At 38.9% G+C, this 18,719-nt stretch overlaps 1 long non-coding RNA gene across 1 annotated transcript in view; it reads left to right on the forward strand.

Annotated features, from left to right (window-relative positions):
* The first annotated feature begins 370 nt into the window (after nt 1–370).
* Nucleotides 371–18,719, forward strand: part of LOC124864724 — a 68,531-nt gene continuing 50,182 nt past the window's right edge. Inside the window, exon 1 of the long non-coding RNA XR_007037350.1 lies at nt 371–734. This is a non-coding gene — a long non-coding RNA (uncharacterized LOC124864724). The remainder of the gene's footprint in view (nt 735–18,719) is intronic.

The following is an 18,719-nucleotide window of genomic DNA, read 5'->3' on the forward strand; positions in this document are numbered from 1 at the left end:
TATTTTTTGTCCTCTAATTTGCAGATGTTTTTGATTTGACGTTATTCCTTCGTGTTAGAAACCGCTTAGTTAACTCCATTTACCATAATGCCATTCGTGCCTACGTCAGCTGACAGAAGCATGAGTCGCACTGCTCTCTTCAAACTATGGCTCATTGAGGCTGCGGCTCTTCACGGGGGAGTATCGTAACAGCGGAGCAGCAGCGGAGATCATCACTGCACTGAACCTTAAGGAGGATCCAGCATCTTTGAATTCAGATCGGAAATAACCTCCTGGATCTATTTTGGTTATGGATTCATATGACGGATTTAAGGGGTTAACAACTAAGTTGCGTTTCAGCGCTGACATGAGTGGAAAAAGTTATAATTTCTGCCTTCATCGGTTCGCAACAGCTGATGGATTAAAACAAAGTAAAACTATGGATCGTTTTGACTGGAATAGAGGAATTATTCTCCTCAGGATGAGTTGGATCTCTTCCTGTCTTGATCTTGGTGTTGAACAAGTCGGATCACGGACACTCGATTGTCTTGGGAGACACGGATGGTCCAGAGTGGTCAATAAGAAGATGTTTAAGTCTATCTTACTTTTTTGGATACCTGTAACTTATCCACTTGTGGATTTGGACGTGTCACAAGGAAATATACATTTAAAAATACCCTGGAATATAACTGAAAGCTGTGCTTAGTGGATATCCGGTGATTATTATGGTCAGTCAGATTCTCCTGAACAAGCAGGTATGTGGGGAAAAGTAGACTTCTTGCTTTAGCATAATAATTGTTTTATATGAAAGTGTTCTTTTTTTTTTTTTTTAAGCTTATTTAGTGGATAATGCTTCAGCTTCTCCCCTGGATCTCTATTTGGAATAATCTATTATTTCCAGAGTCTGTTTTGGTTAAAGGTTCCATCGTTATCTCCCTAACACACCCTTTTGGCCAATTGTGTCTCTGCCAAATTGCAGCTTAAAGATAAATTCTAATATGGGACTCTGAGGGTTTGTTTCTGCTGCATAAAAATGTCAAATCTTGACATAAAAACTTGTCATAGCTACAAATCAAACCTTGATAAAACAAACTGTTTGAATTCAACCAATACAATTGGCATAGAAACTGCATACACCTTATTTGGGTAGAGTGTAAATAATGCAGTCATACAGCTGAGAGGCATGTTAAAAAATGTGTTAAAATCCAACCAATTATTAATTTTAATGATAATATTGGTCATTGGTTTTCCCTCCTATGAAAAAAAAAAAAATTGGGTTTATGATTAAGACACAAGATGTTTTTGAAATAGTTCTATCAAGGTTTGTGTAAACCCTTTCCTTGACAACCACAGATGAGATTTGTTGACTTTACTTTAGCATTAGCACTTTCACTAAGCCTGTTACAGCTGGATACAAACTTTTTAAATTGATCAATGTGATACGTAAAACATTTCTGTGACAACCACAGTTAAGATGTGCTGTTTATTAGCAATGACTGCCTTGCTAGCAAGTTTAATAAACTAGCTAATGCAGGATGCAAACTTAAACTCCTGCTCCAACATAGAAAGTCTCCCAACCACAAGTCTAATCACTGTTCTTAGCAGTTAATACGTTATTCATTCATCATTTAAACAATATTATCACATCAGCCATACTGTACTCTGCTGGACATGTGAAAATAACTAAAGGCTAACATTTTTCTAAAATCCTAATCAAAATGTTTTGGTATGATTTGTTAACCAAAACAAACCAAGTAATTTTGTTAGAATTTTAAGTATTATTCAATATCTCTCTTACTTACTAATATGCATGGTTGAATAACATTTTAGATGGCTAATATTTAACAACTTACAAAATTCATTTTTAAAGTGTATGTATTGTTCAGGTTCACCTGAAAGTAGAGCATCGTGGCTTATAGGTGCAGATATCTAATCAAAACCTTCTCCAGTTAATTTATATAACAGCTTGGCTCGTTCAGTGTCACTGCAAACCCATTATTTAAAAGTCAGACCTTTACATAGTGTAGCCATGCACCTGTTTAACATCTCAGCACTGACTTGTTAGGTTGTTAAAGATCACTTACAACAAAAAATAAATGTATGCACAGTTTGGGTCCTTGTAAGCCTTCACCTCTTCCACAGTGACTCCATTCAGGTGACAGTAACCTGGTTGTGTCTGAATTGTCCTGTCCTGTGACGTGCCTCTCATTATCGCTGGCTCTGATTGCCTGACGATGCGTGTGCTTTCACTTCTCACACACTTCATCTGCAATAAAAAAAATCCCCCTATTAGCAAAACTTTAAATATCTAGCCCTACTGTACGTATGCATAGAGAGTGAAGGAACTTATCATCCCCCCTTTCACCCCCTGTATTAAAAATCTTTTTCAAACAAGACCCCCTTTCTCCGCTGAAGAGGGATCCTCTGTCTAATGCCAAGTGACTCTCATGGCCAGCATTGACGGTGGGACACTCGCTGCACAAAGGAGGCTGAAGTGTCAAATAAACTCGGCCAGAGCCCCCCGACACACAATAATTCCTTTATCTGGCACCCAGGGAGGCAGACAAAAACGGACTTTGTGTCAGTGAGCAGGCCTTGACTAAACACGTGAGTTTTTTTTGTTTTTTGTTTTTACTCCTCACAACTCTAGTCCCCTCTTCCTCCTCCTCCTTTTGTCATTTAAACAGCAGAGCGGGAGCATGTCTGTTGGTGTGACCCCAACTTGCTCATCATCTGTACATGTAAGGCTCATACCCTGAAAAATGGACATCAGTTGTTTGGAAAAAACATAATTTGTAGACTTATCTTTATGTTTTATTTTATACTTGTGTTTTCTCTTTGCTCTGTGAGTGCTGGCTGGACTGTCATATGATACACTTGCGGTGAACCGCAGCAGAGAAATATACACACCAGAGTTGGACCTAACAGCCCTGGTTCTATTTTGCTAACCAGTTTAGTGGAAATATCTCATTAACTGCACTTCTTGATGAATTAAGGCTAAACTGCTGTCTCATATTTCAATAGAATGGGCTAATTTTGCAGTTTTGCAAGTTTTCCTATGATCTTCCTTTCCTGATTTGAACCATTTCACTTTACTGAAAAATGGTCCCTAACTGATCACCCTACCCCCAAATGTTTATAGAGGCTTGTTCAGGTATTTGAAGTTGAAACTTTGTAGTAAACTTGGTCAATTTAGAGTGGGCCCAGTGATGCACGTGTGTGTTAGCATACCCCCCCTCCCTCCCCGGGGCTGCTAATAGAGGCTTAAAGAGAGAAAAACAGCCCCCCTTGCATAGTACTTTAGGCAAATCGATAGAGTTGGTTTGGTAGTGTGTTAATGGTGTGTTTATGAGCTTAAGTTGAGTAGTGATTGATCATGTCTGGTTTCCTGACTTTGATCGAGCCCGTTGGTGCAACAACCGTACCTGGGCTTTGATTTAATGAATATTGTTTAACCCTTATTAAGCAAGATTGGCTCATTTTTGCATAAAGATTTTGTAAGTATTACGTCATGTCATGTAGAAAATCCGTATTGCAGGAAAAATCACTAGTGTCGGATAGAAGGTTATAAACCTTGTAAATTACATGTTGTGTATCTTTTCCTATAGAGTGCTATTTAAACTCAGCTCAAGTGTGTTTAGAATAGGCTCTAAAGTTCGTCTAAACAGGAGAACTGTCATTTATTAGTCGTGCTGGAACAATGGGGAGCTTGTCTCAGGGGTGGTGGTGGTGGGGGCTTAGGTTGGGGGTCGGTGGAGCCAGGGAAGGGTGGCCTGAGATTGGGCAGCAGGCTCTGACCAAGAACAAGCCCCTGTCTGATGGAGAGAACTGCTGACCCTTCCTGAGTAAAATGGCACCTTTGTTTGGAGGTGTATGTGTTTGTGCCTATTTGTTTATGTGCGTGTGAAAGGAGAAGTTGAAGGGGTTTTCAAAAAGCTTGGAGTGAGTTTTATTCCCTTTGTGCTCCATTTAGGATTTCTCCTTCCCTTTACTTTTGAGATGGGTTCTTACATTGTTTGCATATCTTAAAAGCAGGCATTCTCTTCCTTATGCATGGACTATGTTTAGACAGATAATGCACCATGTTCTGAAGCTCAGCTTTCAGCTGTTTTATTTTGCATCACATACCTCAGTTGGGATGTCAAGATTCCTCTCATAAAGCGCTTCATCACAGAGATGCCACACACAGCTTCATCCTCCTCTGATGCAATGACATCAGACCAGACTTTAGACTAATTAGTTATTTTTAGTTTTTCTCTGGATCTTTACCACAGTTGTGCCAACATGGTTCTTTGTGTCTCTTTCTACAGGCCCACAACAATTTTCCCCTCTGTAATGATACTCATTAGTGAGGGATGCTTTTATTCCTTCACTGAATGAGGGTAGAGAAAGGGGAGGAGAGTGGATGCTGATGAGTAACAGCTGCAGATTTAAGATTTTGTGCTGGAAAATTGCAATCAGATAGGTTAAGTTTGTGTATATTCGGATTGGGGGGATTTATACTGGTTTGGGAACCATCCGGAATGCTTGTAGCTTCACTAAGAGTGGTTTAGAGGGCCTTCTAAGACTAATGAGCCAAAGTAACATTCACATTTTTTTTCTAAAGTGTCCCTATTCACTTCTGTCATTTATGTTCTGGAGGCATACATGAGTGCAGAACAGCCTTATGCATCCCTCATACCTTGCCCTTGACCCCGCCAAGCACAAGTGTACAAACTGTAGAGCAAACAAGCAAAGACACACAGCTCAGCACAGGGGCATCTCTGTCTGCACAGATGGGTAAAAAGCACTCCATTCAGTCAGGCTCAGATTAGCGGCACTCTACTCACCACACCACCTCACTATAAGGACGCTATGGGTGTCCAAATAGGAGGGATGCATTCAGGCATTGGAAATGTTCTTGACTAACCTTGCACGAGAGAGAAAAAAAGACCAGGTGGAATTATCTAGATATTCAAAAAGCTTTAAATTCCAGACTTTTTTCAAATCATGTTTTTGCCTTGTATTTTTGTTTTGGAGGGAAAATTTATCCTTTTGTGTTCCTCACTCTAACTGTCATATTACAGCGAACCTTCGACCACAAATGACCTTTTCTCCACTGGGTGTGTCTCACAATGGCAACCTCACTGCATTTCACTGACCCATTCCTTCATAAGTTACCCATCCTCATCTGGTCCACACTGTCAGATATCTTCTCAAGTTTAGTGCGGGAGGATAAAATAAACATCTTTGTCTTATAAAAAGGCCAGGACATGACCTTTGTGACCTCCTTGGGAAACAGCAGACTGTGGACCTTCTGTAAAGTATTACCTTATATTCAAAATTTCCAGTCATATTATGATATGGAAGCAATCTACAGCTTTTTTCAATTTAAATACTGTGGAAATAAGACTAGTTTCTGAGATTATTTAGTCAGCTTTTAGATTATAAGACATATCTAAATTAAAGGCTTTAATTAGTGTATTTTTGGGAACTGACTTTTGTAGACGTATTTCTTAAGCTCTGCTGCCCCCTTGTGGACATTGCAGCAGCTTACACTAAAGAGAAAGAGGCCACTTCTCTGCAGTGCTCAATTTGGCCACTTCAATACCTAAGGCGGTAGTAAGTGTGGAAGAACACAATGTAAAAAATATTTTTTAACAATGGAAATGTGATGGTTAAAAGTTCTTGATTTTTATGTTATTAGTCATCAAAACTGTACTTTTAATAAGAAAAAATAGAACAAATAAAGTCAAGCACATTAACGTTTTTAATGACATACAGTCACATTTAATAAATTAGAACATTGAAACGTTCATTGAAAAGTTCATTTATTTCTGTAACTCAAGTGAAACACATAATATATACATAATTATTTCCACACAGACTGACGTTTTCAAGGCTTAATGTCTGTTAATTATGATGATTTTCTGCTTACCGCGAATGAAAACATAACATTTAAGTTTAGAATATTACATGAGACCAATAAAAAACATTTTATGTACAGATATGTGGGCTTAATGAAAAGTATGTTTAATACCTGCTTAAAGTTTATTTTCAAAAGGTACTTTTAATCTCACATACGACCTTCATCAGAATGGATATTACAATTTATTGAATATGACTGTACTTTAAATCCATACTTCAACATTTACACTAGTATTATTAATAATCACAATTTATTTGTAAACATAAAGATGACTATTAACATTATTTTTCACATGTCAAATTAAACAGATTCATTTTACGTGTTTAAATATGAACCTCCTTACTCCAAAACATGTTCCTGAAAGAGCATTTATCAGATCACCTAAATCTTAACAGTGGAACAAAGTTTCAAGTAATTAGGAGTAAAGTTAACATGCAAATACTTAGGTAAAGTTTCCAAATTCAATCTTAAGAGTCCATCATTTTGCTTCTCAGCAAACGTGACACAACAGAAAACTAAATGTTATCAATTGGCAAACATGATTAGTGGACTCCCAATTAAATAGGAAATATAAAATACTTAACTTACACTAACCTCCAAGAAAGTGTTTTTGAGAGTGAACTTAAGTCGACACATCTTTTAGACCAGAGATCCCTTTATGCACTGTTGTATGTAGTTGCAGGGATTATTCTTTGTTGAATATCATTTTATTTAGAGGTCCACTAGAGGTCAGAATTTGGTCATTTTTCTAAGAACATTTTTTTCAAGTACAACTGAGGAAAACATTGTTTTACTAAAAGAGAATACTGCATAAACCGTGAAAGGCACAATTGCATTTAAACTGCTGTTATTTATGATTTTGGTTTGCATTTTGAAGCAGAAGTTCATTCAGTTTAGTTGCTTGGCAATGTTTTAATCATTAATAGATATAAAAGGGAAAATGCTCATAATAATAAACAAGTGTGCTTCATTTCATCTTGTAAATGTGGCTGATTTAGCCTCATTTACCCCAAGTATCCCTTGTGTCTAAAATCCAGCAACTGAAATTATTCAATAAAAATACTTTTTCAACCTGTGTTTTAAAAGTAGTGTTTATTATTGCACCTAATTTCTAAATACGCCAGTACAGCTCATATCAGGTTATATAAAATTGGGCTTTGAATCTCTATGTAAAGGCCTTTACAAGAACGCGTATACAGTCTTACTTATTTTAAGATCTAAACAGAGTTATAATAACCAATTTGAGTTGCTGATCTTCAAACCTTATAGTTGTTTAGCAATTAGCTGCTTGCTTGTTGCATCTAGATACAAATTTCTCATTAGATGTAATTATTAGTTTTACTTTCATGATGCATTAATTTGTATTTGTTCACGCATTTAAACTTCTATTCTATTAGTATCAAAAAAACAGCTGATTAATTGCGTCGTATCAATGTCTTTTCCTCCATGTTTGACCGCATGTGAAACAGTTTAATCAATGTTTAAAAGTTTACTTTCACTACATTTAGGAAATGTCTGAACTGAATTGTGCATGATCAAAACTTAGCATTTGTTACCAATAGATGGCAATGTGGTTACATCTAAAAGGGCTTCCCTGTTTGAGGATAAACCTGCTTTACTTGCTACAGTAACCCTGTGATCTATGGAGTAATGGATGTAGATTGGCATTATTATCTTCTTATTGCCCCTCATTCCGGCTCATCTCCCTTTGAAGATCAAAGTGTTAAAGTGCCTCTGTGTGCACCGACACTGATAAAACCAGAGAACCTTCAATAAAGCCAACTGTTCACTCTGTACATCTCGCTGTCTTGACCCCTTTTCTGGCCTTGCAAGTGGTAACGTTGCTAAAACAACAGTCCAGACTTTAACTTTTTATGATAGCTGGACAATGTAAGTGAGAGTAAACTAAGCAAAACTTTAAAAAAATGTTCATAACCAACAGCACCACAAAAACAGTTTACAACAACCATCAACCAGTCTTGGGTGTTGAAATATTGCGGTGTTGTTAAACTAGCTTTGGTCCACCTCTGGGAAATTCAGTATGAATGAAGGTAACAGAGATACAGGTGACTTGGTTAAAGAGCAGGTGTGGCAGCCTGTGATTGGGTGGCTGCACAAAGCCAGATCAGGTGATATGTCTCAGTTCCCACACTGGCAGTCTATAAATGTGTTAGTCCTGTTTTGGATACAAGCAAAGGTCAACAGAGTTCTTTCTTATTTGTAATTAGTATCAACTCATTTTAAACCAAAAAAGTGTTGTTTTTTTTTGTATCAGATCTCTTGAACCCCTGTTGAAATATAATAAAGTCATGTTCCATAAATCAGAATATCTGTTCCGATGAGGCTTGTTTGTCGGATTACTTTTAAAAAAAATAGAAACCTTTAAGCAGGTATTAAACATATTTTTCCATTAATCTCACTTTTTTATTGGTCCAATGTACTTTTGTAATCTTAAATGTTGTGTTTTATTTTTTTATGTTTTTACAGATGAAAATTGTCATAATTAACAGAAAAAAGGCTGGACAGCATCATTCTGTGTGCAATTAATCAATATAATATATTTCACTTAGTGATTCAAATGACTAAAACAAATGAGCTTTTAAAAATATTCAAATTTATTGAATGTGACTGTTTCTTCTTGATCGAGCCCTTGTAAATGTTGATCCCTTCCTTTTAGGAGTTGTGCTGTTTATTTAACTGGGCCCAGTTCTTGTTTTCCTCTACTCCCTGTACAATGTTGATTTGTTACCTTTAAACAAATCAAAATTGAGAATATTTTATTCTTCATGTTTCTGCCAGTGGGAGGTTAAGAGGGAATAGGCTCTGATTTGGGGCAAGTTATTTTGTAACCAGTGTTTTAACTAATGCTGAGTTCATGTATGTACTTTGCATTTCCAAGAAACTAGGTGTGCTATCACCTTGTGTAGCATAGGTGGGTTCTGGTTTATGTTTTTTTTTTTCAAGAAAAAAGAAATAAAAAAGTCCTCTCTACAGTTTACCTGAAAACCCACTAAACCAACGTCTTGGGTTAAGGTGTTTCTTTGTATACTAAGTGGAGTAACATATAAGCACACTGGAAAAGTGCTGAAAACATAATTTGACATTTATGAAACCTTTCTTTTTTTGTGAAAACTCTGTTTTTTGTTTTTTCTTTTTGGTATAAAGAGAACCTTAAATGAGACAACCATGTAAGCAATAATCTGTTACGGGTCAAACCCAAACTACATTATTTTACAGTGATAACAGATTTTTTTAAAGCATATATTTGATTTATGAACCCAATTTCGCATATTATGCATTGAGAACAGAAGGAGGAATTTGCCCAGGCATTCATGTAAGAATTGCCACTATTTTCTTCAAACCCATGCTGTCCATGGCTATCCATGGCCTGTTTTGCTAAAGCGAAGGTGGAATTCCAACACGTTTCTTATCAGAGCCACTGTTATCTGCCTCTGGTCTAATTATTCATTTATTTCCTATTTAGCAATAGTGAAACTTAAGAATTTGCACAGTTTACTTATATGTTAATATGTTTGCTGTCTCCACAATTCCTCTTCTCTTAATTAACCATCACTAAAATCCTTCATCAGCTTTTGATAACAGCTACTGCAGATTAGGGGAGCTGACAACCTGACCAGGCCTGTCCTTAGCAGACAGGTGGGTACTGTCACAGCTCCAAGAGGAGCTCTATGTATTTTCCCCCCGGAGCTGTTTGCTGTAGACAGTCTGTGGAGGCAGCTTTTAAGATGTAGCTGTATTAGAGATACAGAGGAGGAAGTCTGCAATGTATTTTTACTTTCATGTCTGTCTAGTCATTGGCTCGGTTAGACCTCGCTTTGCGTTAATCATTGATGCTGGACTTTGCTGTAACTCTCAACTTTGTAGGTGGGCAAAGCTTCAGGAAAACATTTGTTCATTAGCTGTATGTTTTATAATTTGTACCTCAGAATGGTGGCTCTTGCATTATCCACATTTTGCGGCTGTGCAATAAAGCGTCACACGGTGAGCCTTTCTCCCCGAGCATTTATTATCGCTCTGTGTCTTTTCTCCCTGCAGTTGATGTTAACGGGGTGTTGTTAGCTGCAGCCACTCTTTTACAGGCTTTTCCTACAGAATGTAGTGCACTTTTTCATCTTTCCACCGGGGTCGCCTTCACTTTAAAAGAGGCAATTAGAAACTAGGAGCCACCTCTGCACAATGAAAATCTATGTCTTTTCCATCTGCTGCTTTCCTCAAGCCTTAATGGCTCTCAGTCAGCAGCAGGGCTAAACGCGGTTTACGTGTGTAGGTGCATTAGCAGCTGTAGAAAGGGAGTCTGGGGCTGATCTGTCGTGTTGTTTTAGTGGACACATGTTTAGTCATAAAAGAGCAAGTTTAACAATAGTGCATGCATGGAGAGTCAGGCGGGCATGTGTTGTGTGTGTGTTCTTCCAGTGGTTTAGAAAGGCAGCTTTCCTTCAATGTAAACTATGCAGGCTTAGCCTCTTGCAGACATCTGTCTCACTTTTTCTCTCACACAAGCAAGTGTATACCGGCTGCAAATTCAAATCTAAACCCAGCATCGACAATGTGTACATTAAAGCAGGATTGATGCCACTTTGCATTTTCATGAATATTGAATGGAGAAATAAGATTTTTAAATCAGTCTACTACTGAAAAGTTGGACTCTAATCAAGGTGGCTTTGACCAGGCTGAAGTCACTCAGGTGAGACTTGACTTTTCCAGCCCTCCCAGAACTATGGCGCCATGCAGCTGACTAACCAGGCCCTGAGCTCTGGAAGGCCGGGTCTGGTTGAAACCAGGGAGGAGAGCCAGAAGGTGGATTGTACTGAAAATATTTTTGGAAAATGTGAGTTAGGTGGTCGGGGACCTGGTGGCCACAGATGGCAAGTTTTCCTCAAGCCAGCTGCCAGCTTATCAACTTTAATGATGTGAGAGCGATGGCCAGTCCTTCTGCCCCCTGAGTTTCTGTGTCCTTTATGTCCGCCAAGGCAATAGGAATGGTAGCGGTGCACCAATAAAGCTTCACATGGTACTGATTGAAAGGTATTAAATGTCTTCTCTTGTCTTTTTCACAGCAAATGAGATTGTTTTTTTTTTAAGACCTTTCTTTAGACAAACTTCTTTTCTGATCAGCATTTTGAAAAAAATTAAACCATTATAATTAATAAAATCTGTGGTTTATGGCAAAATTGAGTGCCGCTCATGCATCGAGCCAATCGAGAATATGTGGAAAGACAAATAAATGGCTGTTCACATATGCTCTCCATCCAGTCTGACCCAGTTTTATGCTATTTTGAAAGCATATGTGCAAAGGTCATAGGGACCATACCACAAAAGACCTGCAGGTGTAATTGCAGCATAATGTCGTTCCACAAAGTATTGACTCAGGGGGGTTGAATGCAAATGCACACCACATCTTTTTATTTATATTTTGTCAATTATGTTTTCATCTTTCATTAGTTATTCATTGCTCTGTGACTGTCCCAACACCCAGAGGCACACACATGTTAGTCCCAGTCAGGTGGGAATAGGCAACTACAGTTTTCCCATTGGTCACAAGAGAACCAACTCTGGCAGTTTAGAAATATCTCCATTTGCAACAAAACATGGGAAATCATGATGTGGAAACTAAAGGATTCTTAATGAGGTACCACTGCTTCAAAACTGCGCTTGGCAAACTGAAGGAAAACATGATATTTCTGCTCAGAACCGTGAGAATGACATACCAACCTACGTCTGTTTCCAAACCAGTTTTCATTTCCACATATTCCTCCTTTACTGAGATCCTTTAGCAGGGTCAGCACTCTGGTATCAACAGACATTAAAAAAGCAGCATGGTCCTAATTAGCCGAAGCTAGTTGGAGATTTGCCGCAACTGTGTAATGTTTCTATTTCAGTGAGCGCATGCTGTGTCAGGCCACCGTGCTAATCACCTAACCCTACTTTTATTGCCCTGTGCAATGTTGCAATGATGCTGAGGGGAGGCAAACACAGAGATTTCATTCTGAGGTCGAAGAATAATGGTCACACTGCCATTTAGAGGCTACTTACTATTTTCTCTCTACGTCCAATAGAGTAGTCCATCATTGGGCTCATATTTATTTCTCTAATCAGGTTTATTTTAGTAACTTTGGTTTTACTGTTGAACTGCCAGTGATTACAATAATGAAAAGGGTTTGCTCATTTTGCAAAGAACTGCCTACACCTATGCTGTACAGTGAGGCAATCATGTTATGACCCAGGTCATAAAGAATCAACAAGAACCATAAAAAACACCTTATGATGTCTGGTTTTCTGTAGCCAGGCTATTAAGCTGTAAAGCCATATTGTAAAAGCCTTCAGTGGACTGATACAGTTAAGGAGAGTGCAGCAAAGATGAAAAGAAAAATTGCTTTGCCATACTTTCATAATCCTCATCTGGGCTTGGTTTTTTACCAGTAAGTACACAGGAAGATTCTTTGAATTCCCCGGGCTCACACCCTCTCTCTACTTTTTCCGCCAGTGCTTCTGGCTGCATGGACGCTTATTTGTAGCACATTTAACGTCACCGAGACTTAAATTAGTTTTTCAAATATATGGCTCGTTAGTTTTGCCATTGCAGTTTGAAAACACTTTATAGTTTGTACGTTAGACTAAATCTGTTGATAAGGAAGAACAGTATGCAGGAATGTGTACTTTTAACCTCACATAGAGTCTGACTAGTTTTTAGCTCCTGTGTAGGTGGGCTACATCGCATGGTATGACAACACCAGTGGTTTGGACGAACTGTTCCTCTGTCCTTTTCCTTTTGTATTTCATCTCTTCTATCTATCTTTCTATAATTGTGACCCAGACCCAGACATGTTCATAAATGAACAGGGTTTTCCCTCCTCAACCAGACCCATGCCATGTTTATGTTTAGGCCTGTGCTAGGAAAGGGGGCCATCTGGACCACTGAGTCTGCCGCACCACCTTCTGCTTGAGTTCAGGTGGAATCAAGATGTGCAGTTAGGGTTTGCTTAATAAACTGACATGGGCTCAAGAAACACAATGTTAGATCTGGGAGATGTTTTTTCAAACCTTTTATTAGGGGTTAAATAATCCTTGACCTATGATCCACATATTTTATTGTTTTATGGCATCAACATGTATTGAAAAAGAGAAGAAAAGGCCCAGATGATTTTGTGCTTTTAAAGCAAGAGAAGATACAGGACTAAAAGTATTTACAACTATTAAACATCTTCACAGTTTGTCACATTATGAGCACAAACTTCACTGTATTTTGTTGAGATTTTAAGTGGTAAAATAACAGAAAGGAGTGACCGTTCAGAAGTAGGGGGAAAATAATATAACGGTTTTAATATTTGTTTATATCTTGCATTCATATTCAGCCCTTATGTGCCAGTAGAACTTCTTGAAGCTGCACGTTTTTCAGGGTATGTCTCCACAGCCTTGCCCATTTGTCTTTGCAAATGGGCAAGGCTGTCAGATAGAATCAAGGAGCTTTGTGAACATTAATTTTCAAGTTCTGCCACAGATTAGGATTTAGTTCTAGACTTTGACTGGGCCATTCTAACATATTATGCTTTGGTCTAAACTGTTACATTGTAGCACTGGCTGTATGCTTAAGGTTGTTGTCCTGCCGGAAGATAAACTTCCACTTTAGTCTCAGGTTTTTGTCTTCTGTTTTCTTCTTCCAGAATTGACCTTTATTTAGGTACAGCCATCTTCTTATCAACTTTGACTGTCCATCCATCTATTTTCTATACTCGCTTTGTCCGTACAGGGTCGTTGGGGAACTGGTGCCTGTCTCCAGCAGGCTATGGGTGAGAGGCTGGGTACACCCTGGACAGGTTGCTAGTCCATTGCAAGGCAACACAGAGACACACAGGCCAAACAACCACGCATACACCCATTCACACCTAAAGGCAATTGAGAGAGACCAATTAACCTAACAGTCATGTTTTTGGACATGACTGTTAGGTTTCCCCCACGCATACACAGGGAGAACATGCAACTCCATGCAGGAAGACCCAGGAGTCGAACCCAGGACCTTCTTGCTGCACGGCAATAGTTCTACCAACTGCTCCACCGTGTAGCCCCTAGGTTCCCTATCCCCTCTGATGAAAAACATTTTGATTGCATGGTGCTGCAACCACCATGTCAGATTTTAATTGATAAAGCCATTGCAAACAATATATTATTTTTCTTCGAGTACATAATTATGTGCTACTTGGTCTATCACATATAAGCACAGTAAAATAAAAATTTTCTGGTTGCAAAGTAACAAAACATGAAAAACTTCAAAATGTATGAATACTTTTGGAAGCCACAGCATATACAGGGGTTGGACAATGAAACTGAAACACCTGTCATTTTAGTGTGGGAGGTTTCATGGCTAAATTGGACCAGCCTGGTAGCCAGTCTTCATTGATTGCACATTGCACCAGTAAGAACAGAGTGTGAAGGTTCAATTAGCAGGGTAAGAGCACAGTTTTGCTCCAAATATTGAAATGCACACAACATTATGGGTGACATACCAGAGTTCAAAAGAGGACAAATTGTTGCTGCACGTCTTGCTGGCGCATCTGTGACCAAGACAGCAAGTCTTTGTGATGTATCAAGAGCCACGGTATCCAGGGTAATGTCAGCATACCACCAAGAAGGATGAACCACATCCAACAGGATTAACTGTGGACGCAAGAGGAAGCTGTCTGAAAGGGATGTTCGGGTGCTAACCCGGATTGTATCCAAAAAACATAAAACCACAGCTGCCCAAATCACGGCAGAATTAAATGTCCACCTCAACTCTCCTGTTTCCACCAGAACTGTCCATCGGGAGCTCCACAGGGTCAATATACACGGCCGAGCTGCTATAGCCAAACCCTTGGTCACTCATGCCAATGTCAAACGTCGGTTTCAATGGTGCAAGGAGCGCAAATCTTGGGCTGTGGACAATGTGAAACATGTATTGTTCTCTGATGAGTCCACCTTTACTGTTTTCCCCACATCCGGGAGAGTTACGGTGTGGAGAAGCCCCAAAGAAGCGTACCACCCAGACTGTTGCATACCCAGAGTGAAGCATGGCGGTGGATCAGTGATGGTTTGGGCTGCCATATCATGGCATTCCCTTGGCCCAATACTTGTGCTAGATGGGCGTGTCACTGCCAAGGACTACCGAACCATTCTTGAGGACCATGTGCATCCAATGGTTCAAACATTGTATCCTGAAGGCGGTGCTGTGTATCAAGATGACAATGCACCAATACACACAGCAAGACTGGTGAAAGATTGGTTTGATGAACATGAAAGTGAAGTTGAACATCTCCCATGGCCTGCACAGTCACCAGATCTAAATATTATTGAGCCACTTTGGGGTGTTTTGGAGGAGCGAGTCAGAAAACGTTTTCCTCCACCAGTATCACATAGTGACCTGGCCACTATCCTGCAAGAAGAATGGCTTAAAATCCCTCTGACCACTGAGCAGGACTTGTATATGTCATTCCCAAGATGAATTGATGCTGTATTGGCTGCAAAAGGAGGCCCTACACCATACTAATACATTATTGTGGTCTAAAACCAGGTGTTTCAGTTTCATTGTCCAACCCCTGTACATATCTGTATAGTATAGTTAAATATTTAAATGCATGTCACATTATCCTCCATTTTATTGAGATGCACAATGTGCCCAAACATGTTTTGTTTCCATAATTACACCAGAGCACAAATTGTTCTTTCAGTGGCAGCTTAATTGTCTAGTTCCTGCAAGCTGTTAGAGAAAGTGAGTGAGATTTGTCAAGACAGACAGTAGAGCAGATTTCTGGTTTATTTACATTAGTTGTATGTGGTCTCCTGGTCTTCGTTTCATTGGCTCCAGGAGCTGGGCTATTAAAACTAATGAACACTTATTACCCTGAGCTGGATCCTGGGCTCTTACTAAACATCCCTTCTCTAGCTGTTTGTTTTACTTGTACCTGATTATTCAAACGGAGCGGTAAAACATGTGGCCGAGCCTTTAGCCCCTGGTCTTAACAAGTAGTCCCGTATATAGTCTGATCTATGATATGTGATTGGACTGTCGGGGATTTTTATGTGCGCAAACACAGGTGGGCTTCTCTTTCTCTCTCATGACCATCTAAGTGTGCAAGTTTGTGCTTTGCCATTGTTTGAAAACAGAATGGTGTGTCTAAAATGTTATGACCTTTGTCTTGTGAGGAATGACAGGCTTTGCTGGTGCCCTCTGATCCAAACATCTGCTTCCCAAATGTGTGCTGCGCATAGAACCTATAATTTATCAAGTATCTTGGTTTAAATTTGCATTTAAATTAGATACCAATTTAAGACCATTTTAAGTTTGCTTTCGGAGGTATAACTAACAGATTTCTGCTATTAGCATTCATTACTTTTATTAGGGGGTGATTCTTTTATAATTACACAAATTAATATTAACGTTTTCGGATTATCTTTAGTATCTTAAATTAGCAATTAGCATGATTGGCTGGCACAGTTACTAGTAATATGTGGTTATTCTCTAAAAAATGCAAACTTTCCTTAATTAAGAAGTTTCCAAAAGGCCTAACACCCCCCCCCCCCCCCCCCCCCCCGCCCCCACCCCCCAACTTTGGCAATTTATATCAGCAATAAGCATTACCTTGTGTAATCTAGATAATGTCAATTGTTCCCTTAACTTTAAGATTTCCAAAAGGCTATAAACATGTACAAATCCAGCATGTCCCATAACAAAGGTTTAAACCTCAAATGATAAAATTGAGTAGAGCTGCATAATTCAGTAATTATTACAGTAAAAATGTCTGCAAAATCTTAATTGCAAGAGACTGCTCAGATGCAGTATTTAGTAAGACAATACATTTCAAGTGTCAAGCCTGCATGCTCTGCTCATCGTTCATATTATCGGAAAGTTTAATGGACTCTAACTGCCCTTAATCCTTACACCCGATGTATATTTTTGGTAGCTGGGATACTAAAACACAAGGAGAGTTGTAAGGACATCCTGTAATGGTACAGAAAGAAAGGTTTCTTGATAACATGGGGTAGTTGTAAACAATACAGTTTTTACCATTTTCATCCAAGTATTGCAGTAAAATCCTTTTTTTTAAACTGTGCAGCCTTGAAAAATAAATTTAGCTGTTAAAGTTTTAGTCTTTCCGCTGCTTATCCAAATAGGCTTTAAGTCAATTTGTTACAAGGACAAATTTGAGAATGCTATTTTTGTGAGTGACGTTAAATCTGCACCTCTGAGCATAAAACATACCAGCCTTTTTTTAAAGAAACCTTATAAGGTAGAATTAAAAGGTAAGACATCCTGTGCTGATCCGTCTGGGTTAGAGCAACAGTTCCAACTCTCTTGTATTACATTTCACTTTACATGATATCATTGTAAAAATCTGTAATTAAATCCAAAGCACGAGGCACCACGCCTATAAATCTAGCACCATTATAATGGTCTGTGCTGGCTTGATATCTGGACTCCACCTATGTCAGTGCTGCAGCTGGCACCCACTGACTGTGTCCGTGTATGTACCCAGGCTTTAGACTATATCTGTCCCTGTTGTGATGAGTCACCTCTACAGCTTTGGCTCCAAAGAGTTTAGGGGATCTCATAACAGTATGAAACCTTTTATAACCTTGTTTTTTTGGTTGTTTTTTTTACAGAAAATCACAGGCCTTGACAGCAGTTTAGCAAATAATGAAAGGAAAAGATTAGGAACACTGTGATGTCGGGAAAACATATTTAACCATTAAAACAGACTCTGGATAGCTGTGTAACTTAAAGAAACATAGCAAGAAAATGTAGGCTATGCATTGGGAGAATTAAAGACAGACGGGTCTAAAGAAAGAGTTTTAGGTCTCTAGAATGTGTTAATGTAGCTACTGGTGGAGGAAATCCTGAATCCTCACTGTAGGGGCCTTCCGCTGTTCTCTTTAGCAGTGAGAGTGCCTCTGAAGTACCTGATAGCGCACCTTTTTCTTGGATCCCTCACAAAGTCTTCCCTCCTCTTTCCGAGAACATCTACAGATGTATTTTTTTTTTAACCAGAGGATAAATGACAGGGGTAATCCTTTGGTGTCCTGCAACCCCCAGCTAACCATTTACTTCCTCTTTATGTTTTGCTATCCTCCTCTTCCTATACCTCCTCCTCTCATCAGATAATCCATTCTCACATAGAGCAGTCAATTAAGGGAGCTTAGCTGATAGAAAACGAGACCATTTCAGATGCGAAGAATGTGTGAAAGGGTCGTGAAAAAAGGAGTGGGTTGTGACTGGCCCTCCAAGTGCAGAAAGGAGGGAAATGGAGCTTTTTTATGGGATTCGTTTCCTAAAGGACATTCTTTGTCACTGCTGAGGGTCAGACACCGTCCTTCAAACAGTGAATTAAAAATCTCACATCCCTAGCTCCTTTTTTGTTACACAAGTGGCTTAGATGAGGGATTGTAGACAAAACTATTAGATAATTCTGTTACTGTAACTTTGCCATGCACTGACCTTAACATTCCTGAGCTTTATTGTGGATGTAGAAAAAAGGCAACATGCTGCACAGCACTTGCAAAAGTACATGCAAAGTTCCTGATCTGCTTACAAAGATCAGACATAAATAACCAGAATAACGACTCTGAAAAACGATCTGGTACAAAAACCTTTAGAATTACAGTTTTAAAGCTTAAGCCAATACCGGTACTTTTTTATTTATTTCAGGCACATGAGTTTCACATGACTCATGTTTAGAGTAATCGAGGACCTTTACTTTATTATTTGGTAACTTTGAGGAATACTTTCACAGTGGCTTGAGAGAGTAGGTACTCCAAGCTTTGGTCATTTCAGTAAGCGCTG

Source organism: Girardinichthys multiradiatus, chromosome Y (genome assembly GCF_021462225.1).
Source record: "Girardinichthys multiradiatus isolate DD_20200921_A chromosome Y, DD_fGirMul_XY1, whole genome shotgun sequence".
Lineage (NCBI taxonomy): Eukaryota > Metazoa > Chordata > Actinopteri > Cyprinodontiformes > Goodeidae > Girardinichthys > Girardinichthys multiradiatus.